This window comes from Lactuca sativa, chromosome 7 (genome assembly GCF_002870075.4).
Source record: "Lactuca sativa cultivar Salinas chromosome 7, Lsat_Salinas_v11, whole genome shotgun sequence".
In the NCBI taxonomy this organism is placed as follows: domain Eukaryota; kingdom Viridiplantae; phylum Streptophyta; class Magnoliopsida; order Asterales; family Asteraceae; genus Lactuca; species Lactuca sativa.
Genome location: NC_056629.2, coordinates 185,238,005 through 185,255,965, shown reverse-complemented (window position 1 = coordinate 185,255,965; position 17,961 = coordinate 185,238,005).

Here is a 17,961-nt window from a genome sequence, read left to right as displayed (position 1 = left end):
CAGGGAGTTTATTAGTTTTTCCACTTGCCCGAATCTGGACGACAATATATCCAGGGCCTGGGAACGGGAGATTAATTTGGAGCACATAGGGAAGAGGAAGGCAGAGCATGGATATCCGTTTGGGGCTGCGGTGAAGAAACCCAAGGGCTTCGATTCTAGATCGAAGAGACAATACGGCCGTAGCCATTGTGGCAAGTACGACATAGGACATGATGGAGTCTGAAGATTGGGTGGTTCGGGCTGCTACAAGTGCAACAAGATAGGGCATTTCAATAGGGATTGCACTGCTACTACCACTACCACCCAGACATCAGATCTGATTTGCTTCCATTGCAATCAGATGGGCCATAAGAAGGCCAACTGCCTGATTTTAGCATAAGGAGGACCAATAGCAGCACCTGCTCCAATGACTCTAAGGATCACTGATGGCCACTAGGTCAAGGTAGAGGTGCCAATTATTTAGAGCAAGGGATTTCAACTGATAATCGAGGAGGCTTGTGTAGCACCCGATGTGGCCACTGGTATGTGTCTTCTCCTTATCTTCTTATTTATGTTTTTTTTGTTATGCTCATATGTTTATATTGTTGTTTAGGGTTGTTCCTTATGAGCGATATTCCTGCATTGGTCTTATTCGATTTGGAGGCTACCCAATCTTTTGTATCTCTTGTTCTTATAAAGAGGTTTGACAATGCCCCGGGAGAGTTGGATTATCCACTAGAGGTTGAGATTGCAGATGATCGTCCGGTGCGAGTATCGATGGTTCACTAGGGATGCATCTTGGAGTTATTCAGTGAGCAGTATCTGATTGATTTGGTTCCGATTCCCCTGCGCGAGAGCAAGGTCATTGTGGAGATGGATTATTTGAGCCCCAATAGGAGGATGATTGATTGTAGGCTTCAGTTGGTATGTGTTCGGACCCCAAGTGGGGGAGAGTTGGTAATCCACGGTGAGGGTGCTCAACATGGGTCGACTCTCTGTTTGGCAGTCAGGGCCAAGCGTTATCTTCAACATGGATGCTCTGGGTTTGTAGCCTATGTGATGGATTCCTGGGAGAAGGGTGAGGTGACCATTGATGATGTACCGATTGTTCGGGAATACCCGGATGTGCTCCCAGAGGATTTGTCGGGAGTTCCTCCAGAGAGGCAGGTGAAGTTTCAGATTGACTTGGTTCTAGGTGCGGCTCCGATTGCCAAATCACATTATCGTTGGCACCTCCACAGATACAGGAGTTATCTACGCAGCTGAAGGATCTGATTGACAATGGACTTATTCGGCCGAGTAGTTCACCATGGGGAGCACTGATCTTATTTGTGAAGAAAAAGGATCGGACACATCAGATGTGTATTGACTATCTGGAGTTGAATAAGCTAACGGTGAAGAACCGTTACCCACTCTCGAGGATCGATGATTTATTTGATCAGCTTTAAGGCGCATCTTGGCTCTCCAAGATTGAATTGTGTTTAGGTTATCACCGGATGAGAGGAGGATATGCAGAAGACGACCTTTCTGACTTGTTATGGTCATTTCGAGTTTGTGGTGATGCCTTTCAGGCTCACTAATGCTCCGGCCACATTCATGGATCTCATGAATCGTGTATGTAGGCCCATGTTGGATCGGTATGTGATAGTGTTTATTGATGACATCATAGTCTATTCCAAGTGTTGGATTAATGTCTAAGTCCATAACTATAATTGGTAAGACTTGACCCGACCCGGCATGGTCCATTTGGGTTGCATGGCATCATGCACTTGGATAGACTATAATGAGAGAAATAAGACACTTATGGTTATTAATATATTATAAGTTCTAGTATATTAATAATAAGAATAATAAGATTATTTAATTAGTATTGATCAAGAATTAATCTAGGATTAATTAAATGATCAAAAGAAGACTAATTAAATATATGGGTTGATTGTGTAAATCATCCATACTTGTATAGTGGGCTAATGCTCCATGGATAATCAAGTTGGGCTAAAACCCATAGGATGGTCCATGGATGCTCCATGGTGTATTTGAACCCATGGATCCAAGGAAATGGAAAGTCATGACAATTAGGGTTTACCCTAATTATAACACTATATAAAGATCTTATTCTTGACAAAAATCGGACACTAGAGTGTGTAAAAATAAGGGCTAGCCGATTTCATGAGTTGTGGATTTCTCTCAAGATATTCCAAGTGTATTTGGTGTTGTATGAACCATTTGAGGTGTCACACTTGGGGCACTAGGCACTCAAGCTTCATGAAGACTTTCTACATCAAAGAGGTATGTATTCTATCTTGTTATATTGATAGTTTTGTATGCTAGATTAGGATAATACCTTGGATGTTCATATTTGCATGTATAATAGAGAAAACATAGATCCAAGGTATTTAGGGTTGCATGTACACTTAGGAGTGTTAGAATGCTCAAAACCCAACAGTGGTATCAGAGCCTAGGCTTGTTTTCTATTAAACTTGATGCAAATTGCTGAAAAATGCTGAAAAACTCGATTTTCTGGCTTTCTGGGCACTGGACTCGCCGAGTCCACTGATGAACTCGCCGAGTCCATGAGTAAAATCATCCTACTCGCCGAGTAGGTTCATGCACTCGACGAGTAGGAGCCCCAGACAACATAAATTCGACTTTTTTTTGGCTGGAATTGGACTAGGAACATTACCCTAAGATGTTTTTGGACTTATAAACTTGTTTTTGATATGGTAATGTTCATGCTAATCCAATTTCAAAGATAATTGTCAATAGATTCATGTTTTGTATCAGTTTAAGGTTTAGACTAATTACATGAAAAAGTTTGATTTGAATTATCTTGTTCTTATGAGTTGCTTAGATTAATAGAAAAGTTGAGTGAAATAGTTGTTTTCAATCCAAATTAATCTAAGAGTTGATTCTAAAATGTGTTTTTGTAACTTGTCCTCAAGTTATATGAAAAGTCACATTTAAGTTTCATAAAACTCATAAAAGTTGGCAAAGGTTACAAAATGAAGAGTCTAGTTCTAATTAAATGGTGTTATGACTCCATAATTTGTCCTCAAGTGACCAAGAGTCTCTTCATTAAATAATAAATTAAAAAAAGTGTAACCTTAATTAATTCCATAAGTTATAAAATAAAGAAAAGTTAATTCCTTTATTAGTTTAAAGTCTTCCATAACTTGTCCTCAAGTTATGGAACTTGAAGAGTTTTTGGATTAAAACTACTTTAAACACATAAGTTATGAAATTAATTAGTTTTGAATAGTTTCAAAACTTGCCCTCAAGTTTTGGAATTTGTAAAGTTTTCTCTTATGAATACTTTAATTCCAAGTTAGCCCTTAGAATTTTAAAAGTTAAAATTCAACCCTTATACTTTATAATATTATAAGTTAATAATATATATATGTATAAGAGTAAAGTCAGTCTTACCGCTAGTACGCCTCATTCACGAAGCCGGTCTATAAGGTGGGTATAAGGTTGTTGCCTATAAAATGGCAACTTAATAGGTGTCCACTCTCACCCACCGCTTGCTTGACTGGTGGAGGGTTGTTAGCCGAACGGGTTTGACAGGACTAGAATTCTCCCTTCATTAAAAGTATTAATGATAAATACTAAGTAACTAAACTCTTAATAATACCCAATCTTAGTTACTTAGGAAAATGTGAATAAGGTGCTAATCCATGAAATTACACTTTGCACTTTGTTGAAGTCGGTTAGTGGAGCGTGTGTGGTTAACCGGCACACTAACTCGTATTTAACAAGGTAGGCAAAGGGTAACTTAATGTTTATCTTAGTATCGATGGAGCGTGTGTGGTTAACCGACACATCGATTGAGGGGTAAACACTTAAGGGTACCAAGTAATTTGCATGGTTACTTCACACCTTGTTTTGTGATCCTTGGCATCCCAGTCACAAAACCTAAAGGGCACACTCGAGATTGAAACATGCCATTGAACAGTTCAATGAATCTCAAAAGATCTAGGAGTTTCAAATCCAATTAAAACCTAATAATATATATTTCGTTTATCTTGGTGGAAATTGGTGAATCGTCATTCACCTACCTTCAAATATTTTATAGCTTGGATTACGGCATCCCTCTTCTAAGTTATAAAATAGTTTGTAGGGTCCTAGCCTTAATATTTCATATTAGGTGTTATATTAAGGACTTTAGATCAACTATCTTGAATATCTCCCAAAAGATGTCTGGTTTAGACATTTATGATCTTCCCAAATCTCTTGAAACAAGCTTTCCTAAATGAAGATGATGTCCCATGGAAATCATACTTCTTTTACCTCCTCCAATTATTCTCCCTAACCCACAAGTTCAAGGTCACTCAAGCCCTATTGGCAAGGCAAGGTCTAGGTGTGATCACATCTTGGAGATGTAGTCACATATTGACAAGCCGGGAGATTTGGGTGTCAAAGTCTTGAGAAAGTTGGTGGTTCAACTACTTTCTAAGTCACATAGTGAGTTCTTTTGGAACACCTATGAAACAGACTATGACAAGACCCTTAATGATCTTATCTATTTGATAAGATCAACTTCCTAAAACTTTATGGACATTGACAATGATGACATTGGATATCTAGTAAAGCCCTCTCTTCCCAGTGGAAAGGGATCGGCCATAGTCAACTCGGTTGACCAAATGGTAAAGAGAAAAGCTAAGTTTGTGATAGTACCGTGTACCATCATCAAAGGGTCCATATGTTTATATTGCCAAAGGAAGGGGCATTGGTTGCGAAGCTGCCAATTTACCTAAGGGTGTTAAAGTCAATAAGTTTGACTCCACTTCAGGTAAAGTCCACTATCTAACTCTGCTAAGTTTCTATTCTGAGATTCTTGATACATGATGTGACTGGGTCACATGGTGATGTTTTAAGAATCAAAGAAAAGTAAAGAAACTTAAAGAAAGAATATGCTGAATCTGATCGCGTAGATGGATTTCTATCTCATAGTTTGAAGATTGGATTCTTGAGCTACTTCTTAGGAGTTATGAGATATTGCTTAGGAATAGATAACAACAACTTTTCATATGGATTGTAAGGACAAGTTCTTCTGCAAAGTTTTTAAAATAAAAGGAAAATTTTGATTTTATTTATTTTAAAATATCTTTACAATGGCATCTGTGGAAATTTTTGTTGCTTATAAGATTCCATTAATAGCAAGAGTGAAAGTATGAAATTGATTCTTTCATTTGTGGTAATGTCTAAATTTACCAAATAAGGAAAGATTCTCATCACCCAAGTTTCAATTGGACCGGAACTTGGAATCATGCAAGTTGTATAGCATGATGAATGAGAACTTTCAAGTAGTGGAAAATTATGAAGAATTACTTGCTCACATGGATGTGTGAGTCATGTGAAGGACTAAGGGATTGAGTACACATTCTTGTGCACTGGTCAAGTCCACCACAAAAGATCGATAAGACTATTCGTCATAGTTTACTAAAGCTCAGTAAATATTATTATACTTACAAGCTTAAGTGTAACTCTGAGACATTGGAAAAGGTTCCAATGTATGACAGAGCGAATAAGAAGAATCAAATTAGGCAGAAGGATAAAAGTTTCTCAAATATGAAAAGATGGGAGAGTACTTTAGTATCAGTTTTGTGATCATCTTAATGATTAAGAAACCATATCAAAATTAGTTCTCTAAGGAAAATCTTAGTGCATTCTTATGACTAAGAAGAGGAACTTGAATTGTTGAAGTGGTTAAATCAAGAAGATGAGTCATACTTCGTTCCAATACAAGTCTTAGAGTCATACTCCAGGATTGTAACTTGAGTGACATGTCTCAAAGAAGGTTTAAAACACTTGCCAAATGTAAGAGTAAAAGTTTTCTACTCTTGTACATTTGAAATTGGTAAGCTGTGATGTTTTGGATAAAACAAAGACCAACTTAGGCCAATTGTGTGAAGTGTTTGTCTTGGTTAGAATCCACACTATCTCTTGGATGTTTGACAAGGGAGTCTTATAGGTCTAGAGGACAATGGGAGTCTTAAAGCTCTTGAAAGTCTCAAGAACTAATCAAGAATAGAACCTGAAGTTCTTCACTAGCACACGACTTGAGGTTTATAACCTATCGTGTTGACATATTCTATGCCCATTCCAGTTAAAGTTGGCTTTACATATGAGTTCTTAGAGTTCTCAATGTGTTGCACAACAACTTGGAAGCAATGGCAGGCCCTTGAGCTGCCAGGTGGCAAGAAGTTAAGATTGAGTTCAATCCATATGAGTTTGGATTTGTCATTATCCTTGTCTTGTGACTATGGTTTTGACAATTCACATGGATAAGAACACATACACCATAAAAATCTAAGTGTCATAAGGTTTCTCTTCGATTCATGAAAAATGATGGTGAGGAAACACTTTCACTAAGTAGATTTTAGCTAGATAGCAATTGTGATATTTGCATTCTCAAAGTCGTTAGTGGAGCTTGTGTGGTTTACCGACACACTAACCTGGACTTGTGAGAAGTGGCAAAAAGGTCTAACCATTATGATTACGGCATCCCTCTTCATAATTGTTTAGATACACAAGTGTGCTATCTAAGGGAAGGTGTATGATTTTGATAAAGTCTTATCAAAACAATCTAGTATCAGAAATCTGAACTTTGGTAAGAAAGTCAATGAAGTATTGATTTCTAGAAGTCCAGCTGATTTCTGAGTACATGTCAAAGCTAGTGGGAGCATAAGTGTTATGCTAATAATCATCATGTTAGTGGGAGCATGATAATTATGATAAGTATTACAAGCTAGCAATGTTAATTATAGAAAACAAAAGGTTTCAATTGGGAAAAGTTGTTTTGCTATAATTAAGGGAGAGGAAATTATACTTCATCTCAAATCTATAAGCTTAGATCGTGAGGTTTTAATCATTTAGTCAAGGATATATATATATATATATATATATATATATATATATATATATATATATATATATATATATATGAATTTCATGTTGGAATGGCTCAACATAAGGAAATTTTGTATATGGGTCCATTATTTGCGTTCTAAAATTCGATTATGATTACGGCATCCCTTTTCATAATCTGAATTATAAGAACTTGGCAAATTGAAATGGACATATTATAGCAAAAGACTGGTTTAGTCTTTATGTGAGACATCATGAATCGTGTCCCATATGCTTCGGATATAGGATCGATTACATGTGCTATATTCATCCTTTCTAAAATTTTCAAAATGCCTGGGGCATTGAAAAGGGAAAAGGTTTAGAACTGGATATGACTAAAAGGATTAAACAATTGTCGAGGACAATCTAAGGTTTACCAAAGATTGGTTGCTCAAAGACAGTTTGAAGTATAGTGATAATTCTGGAAGGACCATATTGACATAGTCTGTAAGGAGGCAACTCTTGTTTAGAAGTGATAGTCAAAATGGAATCTGGAAATGTTTCAAAGTTAGAATTTTCAATCTGTTTAAGATTAGGAAACTTAATGCAAGAAGGATGTTTCCAAGGAGCTGATCTCCTTTGGAATAATTTGTAATGTTTGTTGTCAAGTCCTTGTGACTTTGTGCATAATCATTACAAGAGGATCAATGCATATAAGTTTATAATCTAACAGATTTCAGTAAATGGCATGAATTTGGAATTCTTGCATTTACAGTAAGGATTTGGGAGTGTGAAAAGAGAATCATTGAAGTTATGTTCGATTGATCTAGTTCACAAAGTAAAGATCATAGACAAACATAGTATGCATACTTGGTTTGTGGCATGACTAGTGTTTAGAAAACATAGTGTACATGCTTGGAGCATAGGACAACTATTGTTTTAAATTCAAGAATAAAGTTGATAGCTGAAACAGTATACAATGAATAATGTGTAATCATATGGTGATAAATAAAAGGTGTTTTATTTATGTTCATAGGTTTTGATACCATATTGGATTCAATTATTATTGTGTTTCACTTTGCATGTTTTGACTTCCTGAATAAACTAGGTTATTCTTCCGGAATGACTAAGTTATTCAAACTATCCACAGTCGGTCATATGTTGGAAGTAGATATGAATTAAGACTGTCATGGGTTGGCTTGTAGAGGTCTAAGGTGTTGGACAAAGGGCTACAACACTCATGAGTGCTCATAAGTTCTGAGTATTGTATTCAACCCGCGCTCATTGGAATCACTTCATGGATTTTATCACGAGTGATCATGAGACGATAATATCTTATATTCTTCAAACCTAGAGATATGAGTTGTTACTATGAGTTGATAGTACATTGATTGCACGAAAACGCATTTGGTAACTCGGTGCTATAAAACGTGTCTTTGTGTATGATTCAACAAGTAGTAGAACAAGCCATATGAGTTGAAGTTTATCCATTCCTTTTACCTTCGGGATAAAAGCGATATCTGTGGGCCCCTCGATGATTTGATGATGACAAATGGAAGTGCTCGGCTGGGCCAGGACTGATTTGATTTGTTCAATTAGTCAGTCGTCATAAATCGGAAATCGGGAAACAACAAATGGACAGAGAGAATGATTATAATCCATGTCTCAGTTCATATGATATCTAGAATGGAGGAATATATGATCCCTTATCTAATGGACAAGTCATTGACAAAGGTCAGAGTTCATCGACAAGGTCAGAGTTTGACAGAAGATTTTGAGAGCTACAATTGCCAGTTGGTTCCTAAAGTCATACGCAATAATAGTTTTAGACTTATCCAAGTGGGAGACTGTTGGATTAATGTCTAAGTCCATAACTATAATTGGTAAGACTTGACCCGACCCGACATGGTCCATTTGGGTTGCATGGCATCATGCACTTGGATAGATTATAATGAGAGAAATAAGACACTTATGGCTATTAATATATTATAAGTTCTAGTATATTAATAATAAGAATAATAAGATTATTTAATTAGTATTGATCAAGAATTAATCTAGGATTAATTAAGTGATCAAAAGAAGACTAATTAAATATATGGGTTGATTGTGTAAATCATCCATACTTGTATAGTGGGCTAATGCTCCATGGATAATCAAGTTAGGCTAAAACCCATAGGATAGTCCATGGATGCTCCATGGTGTATTTGAACCCATGGATCCAAGGAAATGGAAAGTCATGACAATTAGGGTTTACCCTAATTGTAACACTATATAAAGATCTTATTCTTGACAAAAATCGGACACTAGAGTGTGTAAAAATAAGGGCTAGCCGATTTCATGAGTTGTAGATTTCTCTCAAGTTATTCCAAGTGTATTTGGTGTTGTGTGAACCATTTGAGGTGTCACACTTGGGGCACTAGGCACTCAAGCTTCATGAAGACTTTCTACATCAAAGAGGTATGTATTCTATCTTGTTATATTGATAGTTTTGTATGCTAGAAGAGGATAATACCTTGGATGTTCATATTTGCATGTATAATAGAGAAAACATAGATCCAAGGTATTTAGGGTTGCATGTACACTTAGGAGTGTTAGAATGCTCAAAACCCAACACCAAGACCCAGGAGCAACATGAGGAGCATCTGAGGGAGGTATTAGAGACTTCGAGGAGGGAGAGACTGTATGCGAAGTTCTCCAGGTGTGAGTTCTGGTTGCGTGAGATGCAGTTTTTGGGGCACCTTGTCAACCAGAGCGGCATTCTGGTCGATTTTGGCAAGATTTGAGGCGGTGATTAGGTAGGAAGTTCCAAGGTCTCCATCTGAGATTCGGAGTTTCCTTGGATTGCCAGGTTACTATCGGAGATTTATTCAGGATTTTTCCAAGATAGTGGTTCCCTTGACCAGGCTGACCAAGATGACTATCATATTTCATTAAGGGCCTGAGTAGCAAGCAGTTTTTGAGACTTTGAGACATAGATTATGCGAGGCACCGATTCTAACCCTGCCAAAGGGTGTTGAGTACTTTGTGGTATATTGTGATGCTTCGATCACGTGTTTAGGTTCAGTGTTAATGCAACGGGGTCATGTGATTACGTACATGGTCGGATGTCAAGTCCACCATGCAATTTACACCCTTTATTTGCAAAAAAAACATAATATAATGGTTAAAAGTGGTATCCATCCTCGGGGAAATGGTTGTATTCAATCACCAATGCAATCCAATAGAACTAGTGTAATAAAACTAACAAATTACAATTAACCTAAAAGGGGGGTTTTATGATTGCTTGAAAACTAAAATACTTGAATAACTAAAAGGCTTGCAATTAAGCAAGATGGAGAGATGCTCAAATATTGGGGTGAAATGGTCAACCAAGGAAATTCAACACAATGAACATTTGCGTGTTTATCATTAGGATTCAATATGAAGCTTATCATGTTGGGTTTTGAGCATTCTAACACTCCTAAGGTGTACATGCAACCCTAAATACCTTGGATCTATGTTTTCTCTATTATACATGCAAACTTGAACTTTCCAAGGTATTACCCTAACTAGAATACAAAACTTTGATACTTGGTTAATACAAAACTTTGATACTTTGTGCCCCAAGTGTTGCACCTCAAATGGAATCACACAAGACCACTAACAAATGGAGGAACTTGAGAAGAATTCACTTTCACTTCATAAAGCCGGCTTGCCCACTTGTGTTTCCACTAGTCACTCCTTAGTGCCACTTAAGTGCCAATTTCATGAGCTAGAGGGGTTCTTATATAGTGTGGCAAACTAGGGTTACACCATGTAAACTCTAATGAATTTCCATATCCCTCATGATCCATGGGTTAAAACCTCCATGAAGTATCCATGAGTTACCACATGGGTTTAGCCCAACATGAAGAACTATGGATCATAAGCCCACTTTATAAGAATGAATGATTTACCAAATCAACCCCTTATATTTAATTAGTCTCTTTTGATCACAAAATTTATTCCAAATTAATTCTTGATCAACACTAATTAAATAATATTATTTCATATTAATATATTAGAACTTATAATATATTAATAAACCATAAATAACCTCTCTTCTCAGTTATCCATCCTTCAGATTGTTCTGGTGCCATGCAAACCAAATGGACCATGCTATTCTTGGGTCAAGTACATACCAATAATAGTTATGGGCTTAGACACCTAATCGAACAGTCTCCCACTTGGATAAGTCTAATAACTATTATTGCAAGCATGACTCCAACCCGACTAGCAATCATAGCTCTTAGAAGCCGTTATCGAACTCTGACCTAGTCAATGACGCGTCCATTATATAAGGGATCATATATTCCTCCATTCTAGATATCATATGAACTGAGACACAGATTATAATCATTCTCTCTTTCCATCTGTTGTTTTCCCATTTTTGATTTATGAGGACCGACTAATTGAACAAATCAAATCAGTCCAGGCCTGATGTCATCACTAAATCATCGAGGGGCCCACATGTATCACTTTTATCCACATGGGGTAAAAGGAACGGATAAACTTTGACCCAAATGTTTTCTTGTACTTACTCATCAAATTACACACAACAATATGTTTTATAACATCCAAGTTACTGGTGCGTTTACATATGTTAATGTGCAACCGACTTGCAACTACAACTCACATGTCTCCGTTTCAAGAATATAAGATATTATTGTCTCACAATCATTCATGATAAAATCCATGAAGTGATTCAGATGAGCGTGGGTTGAATCCAATACTCGAATCTTATTCCAGGAGCACTCATGAACACTGTAGCCACTTTGTCCTAGACAAACTACATACCCATTCATGACAGTCTTGCCTCAATACCTACTTCCAAAGTATGAGCGACTATGGATGGTTTGAATAATCTAGTTATTCAGGAAGTCAAAACATGCAAAGTGAAACACAAGAATAATACTAATCCTATATGGCCCCAAAACTTTTGAGCCATGTTGATTACTCATCATTCATTGTATAATGTTTCGAATAATCAACTTAATAATTGAATTAGAACAATAGTTATGCCATGCTCCAAGCATGCACACTATGTTTGTCTAAACAATAGTTATGCCATGTACCAAGCATGCACACTATGTTTGTTTATGGTCCTTACTTTGTGAAATAGATTAATTGAAAAAACATTTCAATGATGCTCATTTCAAAATTCCAAATCCTTATCACAAGTGTAAGAATTCCAAATTCTTGCCACTGCTAGAAAGTGTTAGATTCTAAACTATCATGCAATGATTCTTTTGTGATATCTAGGTACCAAAAGTCACAGAGACTTGACCAATGATATTACAAAATATTCCTTTGGAGATTGTTACAAGACAATTCCATGGAAATGAAGTCTCAAATTCAAAATACACTCCTTTGAACATCCTTCTTGCATAAAATTTTCTAACTTTCTCGTATATTCTTCAACTCCTAATATAGAAACATTCCATATTTTCCATATGACAACTCATTATTAATAGACTCATGTCTATTCATAATAATGTCAATATGGTCCTTCCATTACTATACTTCCAACTGTGCTTAAGCGACCATTCTTTGGCGAACCTTAGATTGTCCTTAACAGTTGTTTAACCACTTTAGTCATATCCAGTTCTATTCCTTTTTCCTTCTAAATGCCCTAGGCATTTGGAAAATAAGAACACGAGAATATTATAGCATATGTAATCGATCCTATACCCGAAGCATATGAGATACAATTCATAATGTCTAACATAAAGACATGATACTTAATTGGTCTTTTGCTATAATATTTCTATTTGCCATATTCTCATAATTTTGATTATGAAGAGGGATGCTGTAATCATAATCAAAATTTGAGAACGCAATTAAAATTTCTATATATAGAATTTCCTTATGTTGGACCATTCCAACATAAAACTCGTATTTATTTGACTAAAATTGATTAAAATCTCAATCTAAGCTTTTAGATTTGAAATGAAGTATGAATTCCTTTCCATTAATTATAGCAAAACAATATTTTCAAACCCTGCATCTTTGCGAATTGAACCTTTGTTTCTATAATTAACATTGCTAACTTGTAACACTTACCATAATAATTATACTCCCACAAGCATACTAATTATTAACTTACCAGCATAACACTTATGCCCCCACTAGCTTTGACATGTATTCAAAAATCAGCTGGACTTTTAGAAATCAATGCTTGTTGACTTCATTACCAAAGTTCAAATTTCTGATACGAGATGCTTCAATAAAACTTTATCTAGGCTTCTCAAAATCATACACCTTTCCTTAGACAGCTCACATGTGTGTCTAAACAGTTTTAAGAACTTACAACAATAGGTCTCAAATGTTTAGACTTTTTGCCATTCCTCACAATTCGAATTATGAAAAGGGATGCCGTAATCATAATCAAATTTGAGAACGTAAATATCACATCAACTATCTCCTTAAAATCTACTTGGTGAAAGCGTTTCCTTAATACCATTTTCATGAATCAGAGAGAAACCTTATGAATCTTAAATTTTATGGTGTATGTGATCCTATCCATGTGAATTTGTCAAACCATAATCAAAAGACAAGGTTAGTGACAAATCCAAAGTCATATGGACTAAACTTGTTCAATCTTAATTTCTTGCCACCTGGCAGCACAAGGGCCTATCATTGCTTCCAAGTAGTTATTATGCAAACAACTGAGAACTCATAGAACTCACATGCATAGAAAACTTTAACTGGAATGGGCACAGAAATAAGAATATTTCAAAATGATAGGTTATAAACCTCAAATCGTATGCTAGTGATAAAAAATAAGTTTTATTCTTAATTAGGTCTTGAAGCTTTTCCAAGATCTTTAAGACTCCCGCTGCCCTCTTGACATATAAGATTCTCTTGTCATGAATCATTCCATGACAAATCAAATATTCAAGAGTTTGTGCAGATTCTTATCAAGACAAACACTTCACACAATTGGTCTTTGTTTTATCCAAAATCATCACAACTTACCAATTTCAAATGTACATGAGTAGAAGACTTTTACTCTACATTTGACAAGTGTTTTAAACCCTTCTTAAGATTATTTCACTCAAGGTTACAATCTTGGAGTATGAATCTAAGACTTGGTTTTGGAACGAAGTATGACTCATCTTCTTGATTTAACCATTTCAACAATTCACGATTCCTTTTCTTAGCCATACAAATGCACTAAGATGTCTTTAGAGGATCAATTGTGATATGGTTTTTCCATAAACATTAGGATGATCATAAAACACGATACTAAAGTACTCTCCCATCGTTTCAAATTGGAGAAACTTTTATCTTTCTGCCTAATTTGATTCTTCTCATCCGTTCTGCCATACATTGAACTTTTTCCAATGTTTCAGAATTATACTTAAACTTGTAAGCATAACCATGTTTACTAAAATTTAGTAAATCATGACGAATATTCTTATCGATCTTTGTGGTGGATCTTGACCAGCGCACACCCAGTATACCCGATCCCCTAGTCCTTCACTTGACTCACATATACATGCGAACAAGGAATTAGTCTTAATTTACCAAACATGAAAATTCTCATTTATCATACAATACAACTTGCATGATTACAAGTTTCTGTCCAATTGAAACTTGGGTTATGAGAATCTTTCCTTATTTGGTAAATTTTGACACTACCACAGACGAAAGAATCAAATCCATTGCTAAACATAGAAACATACAAACATCAATTTTCATAAATGCCATTGCAAGGAGATATAAAAATAAAACAATTTATTTATTTATTTATAAAATGCGGAAAAAACTTTTCCTTACAATGCAATTAGAAATGAAAACTATGTTATTACATATTTCCTAGCAACCTATCATAACTCCTAAGCAGCAGCTCAAAAATTTTGATCTTCGAACCATGCAATCCATCTTCGCGATCAGATTCAACATACTCTTCCTTTAAGCTTCCTTCCCTTTGCATGATCCTACAAAACATCAAAAATGCAACCTTGTCACATCATGTATTAAGAATCAATAATTAGGAACTTAATAGAGTTAGATAGTAGACTTACCTGAAGCAGAGTCAAACTTTTCGATTCTACCTTTTCTCAGATCTTTCAGGTAGTCAGGGCAACTTCTCAAGCAATGCCACTTCTCTTGGCAATAGATACATATAGACTATTTGGTAACGGTACACGGGACAATCTCAGACTTAGCCTTTCTCTTTCCATTGGAAAGAGAAATATTTTCTGGACTTCCAATGTTTCCATTTTCAATGTCAATGGAAGTTTGGGGAGTAGATCTTCCCATCAAATTTGCTTTTCCAGTGCGCCAGATCATTGCTGATTCAGCAGCAACAAGCAAATAGGTTCTGATCAATAAGGGTTATGTCGTGGTCTGTCACATGGTAGTCCTTAATGAACTAACTATATGACTCAGAAAGCGATTGAAGAACCCAATCAACAGCCAACTTCCTTGAGACTTCGACACCCAATACTCTCAACATGTCAATATGTGACTTCATCTCCAAGACGTGAGTACGCACATGCCTTCCATCTTGATGTTTCATTGCAAGTAGGGCTTGAGTGACCTTGAATTTTTCAAGTATTTGAAATTGTTGGTTAGGGAGAATTTTGGGAGGAGGTGGAGGAAGTGAAGTATGACTTTCACGATCCAACCGCGAGACATCATCTTCAAGAGGAAAGCTTGTTCCAAAGGATTTGGGAAGACCACAATTGTCTGACCTAGACATCTACAATGGGAGAAATTCAAGTTAGTTGATTTAAGTCCTTAATATAACACCCAAATGAAATATTAAGGCTAGGACCCAACACAATATTTTCCAATTTCGAAGAGGGATGCCGTAATTCAAATCGCAAAATATTTGAAGATAGTTAAATGACGATTTACCAATTTCCAGCACGAAAAACGAAAAAGATTTTAGGTTTTAAGTGAATTGAAACTCCTAGATCCTTTGAGATTCATTGAACAATTCAATGGCATGTTTAAATCCCGATTGTGCCCTTCAAGTTTGTGACTGGGATGCCGAGGATCACAAACAAGGTGTGAATAACCATGCAAATTAGCTTGGTACACCCAATATTACAACCACCTAATCAATGTGCCGGTTAACCACACATGCTCCATTAATCTATGATTAACATCGGATACCCTTTGCCATGCACTGTCAGTCCAGATTAGTGCATCGGTTAACCACATACGCTCCGCTAACGAGTTAACATGGTGCAAAGTGCAATATCATGGGTTAACACCATATTCACATTTTCCTAAGTAACTAAGATTTGGGAATTTATAAGTGTTTAGTTACTTTATATTTATAATTATACTTTTAATGAAGGGAGAATTAGATTCCTATCCTACCCGTTCGGCTAACAACCCTCCACCAGTCAAAGAAGCGGTGGGTGAGAGTGGACACCCATTAAACTGCCATTTTATAGGCAGTAACCTTATACCCCCTTATAGAATGGCTTCGTGAATGAGGCCTACTAACGGTAAGACTGACTTTGTTCTTGTACATATATATAAATATTAAACTTATAATATTATAACAGTATAACGATTGAATTTTAAATTTTTATAATTCTAGGGTTTGGAACTAAATGTTTTTAAAGTTAGACTTTTACATTTACAAATTTCAAAACTTGAGGGCAAGTTTTGAATTATTAAAAAACTTTGGAATCCATAACTTATGAGTTTAATATAGGTTTTAATGAAAAGACTCTTGAAAATCCATAATTTGAGGACAAGTTATGAAGTTAATAAAAACATTTATGGAAAAAGACTCTTCAAGTTCATAACCTATAAGTTTAATGATCTCTTTAAAAGAAAAACTTTTCATTTTCCATACCTTGAGGAAAAGTTATGGAATTCCTCAAAACATTTATATCAACTATTGTAACTTACAAAAAAAAACAATTTTGTCTATGATCTAAATTAAACTTATAAGAACAAGACAATTCATATCAAACAAATTTCATGTAATTAGCCTAACCATATAAACTAATACAAAACATGAAACATTGACAATTATCTTTTAAGTTGGATAAGAATGATCATTATCACATCAAAAACAGGTTTATAAGTTCAAAAATAGCTTAGGGTAATGATCCTAGTCCAATTTCAGCCAAAAAAAGTCGAAAAACAGCATTCTGGGGCACCAACTCATCGTGTGCATGAGCTGACTCGACAAGTTGGATGAATTTGTGCTTGGACTCGGCGAGTCCACTGTCTAGACAGCAAGAAAATTGATTTTCAAAGCATTTCAAAGCATGTATCATCAAATATATAGGAAAATAACCCTAGTCTCTGATACCACTGTTGGGTTTTAAGCATTCTAACACTCCTAAGTTGTACATGCAACCCTAAATACATTGGATCTATGTTTTCTCTATTATACATGCAAACTTGAACTTTCCAAGGTATTACCCTAACTAGCATACAAAACTTTGATACTTGGGTAATAAAACAAGTCAGATAACATACCTTTTCTTGTAGCTTGTTGCTTGGACCTTTAAGAACTTAGTGCCCCAAGTGTTGCACCTCAAATGGAATCACACAATGCCACCAACAAATGGAGGAACTTGAGAAGAAGTCTTGCACTTCATATAGCCGGCTTGCCCTCTTGTGTTTCCACTAGTCACTCCTTGGTGTCACTTAAGTGTCAATTTTATGAGCTAGAGGGGTTCTTATATGGTGTGGCAAACTAGGGTTACACCTGATGGGTTTTGTATACTACAACATACTATGGTTCACATACAACCCTAAATACCTTGGATCTATGTTTTCACTAATTATACATGCAAAGGGTTTCCAAGGCATCAAACCTTCAACTAGCATGCATTTGACATAAACCATATAAGATACTAGTTAGGGTAACATACCTTTTATATTGCTTGAAGTCTTGATGCATTTGGCCTTTAGAGCTTAGCCCCAATAGTGTGGAAGACTCAAATGAAGTCACAACACATCATGGACAAAGGATGAAACTTGAAAGAGAATTCATACACACCAAAACCATCCATATCCTCTAAGAATACATTGGTGGTGATTTTGGCTATGAAGGAACATATTTATATGTGGAATTCCAAAGGTCATGGGTTAAACCAAACCCATACCCATGGGTTTATGATCCATGGTTCA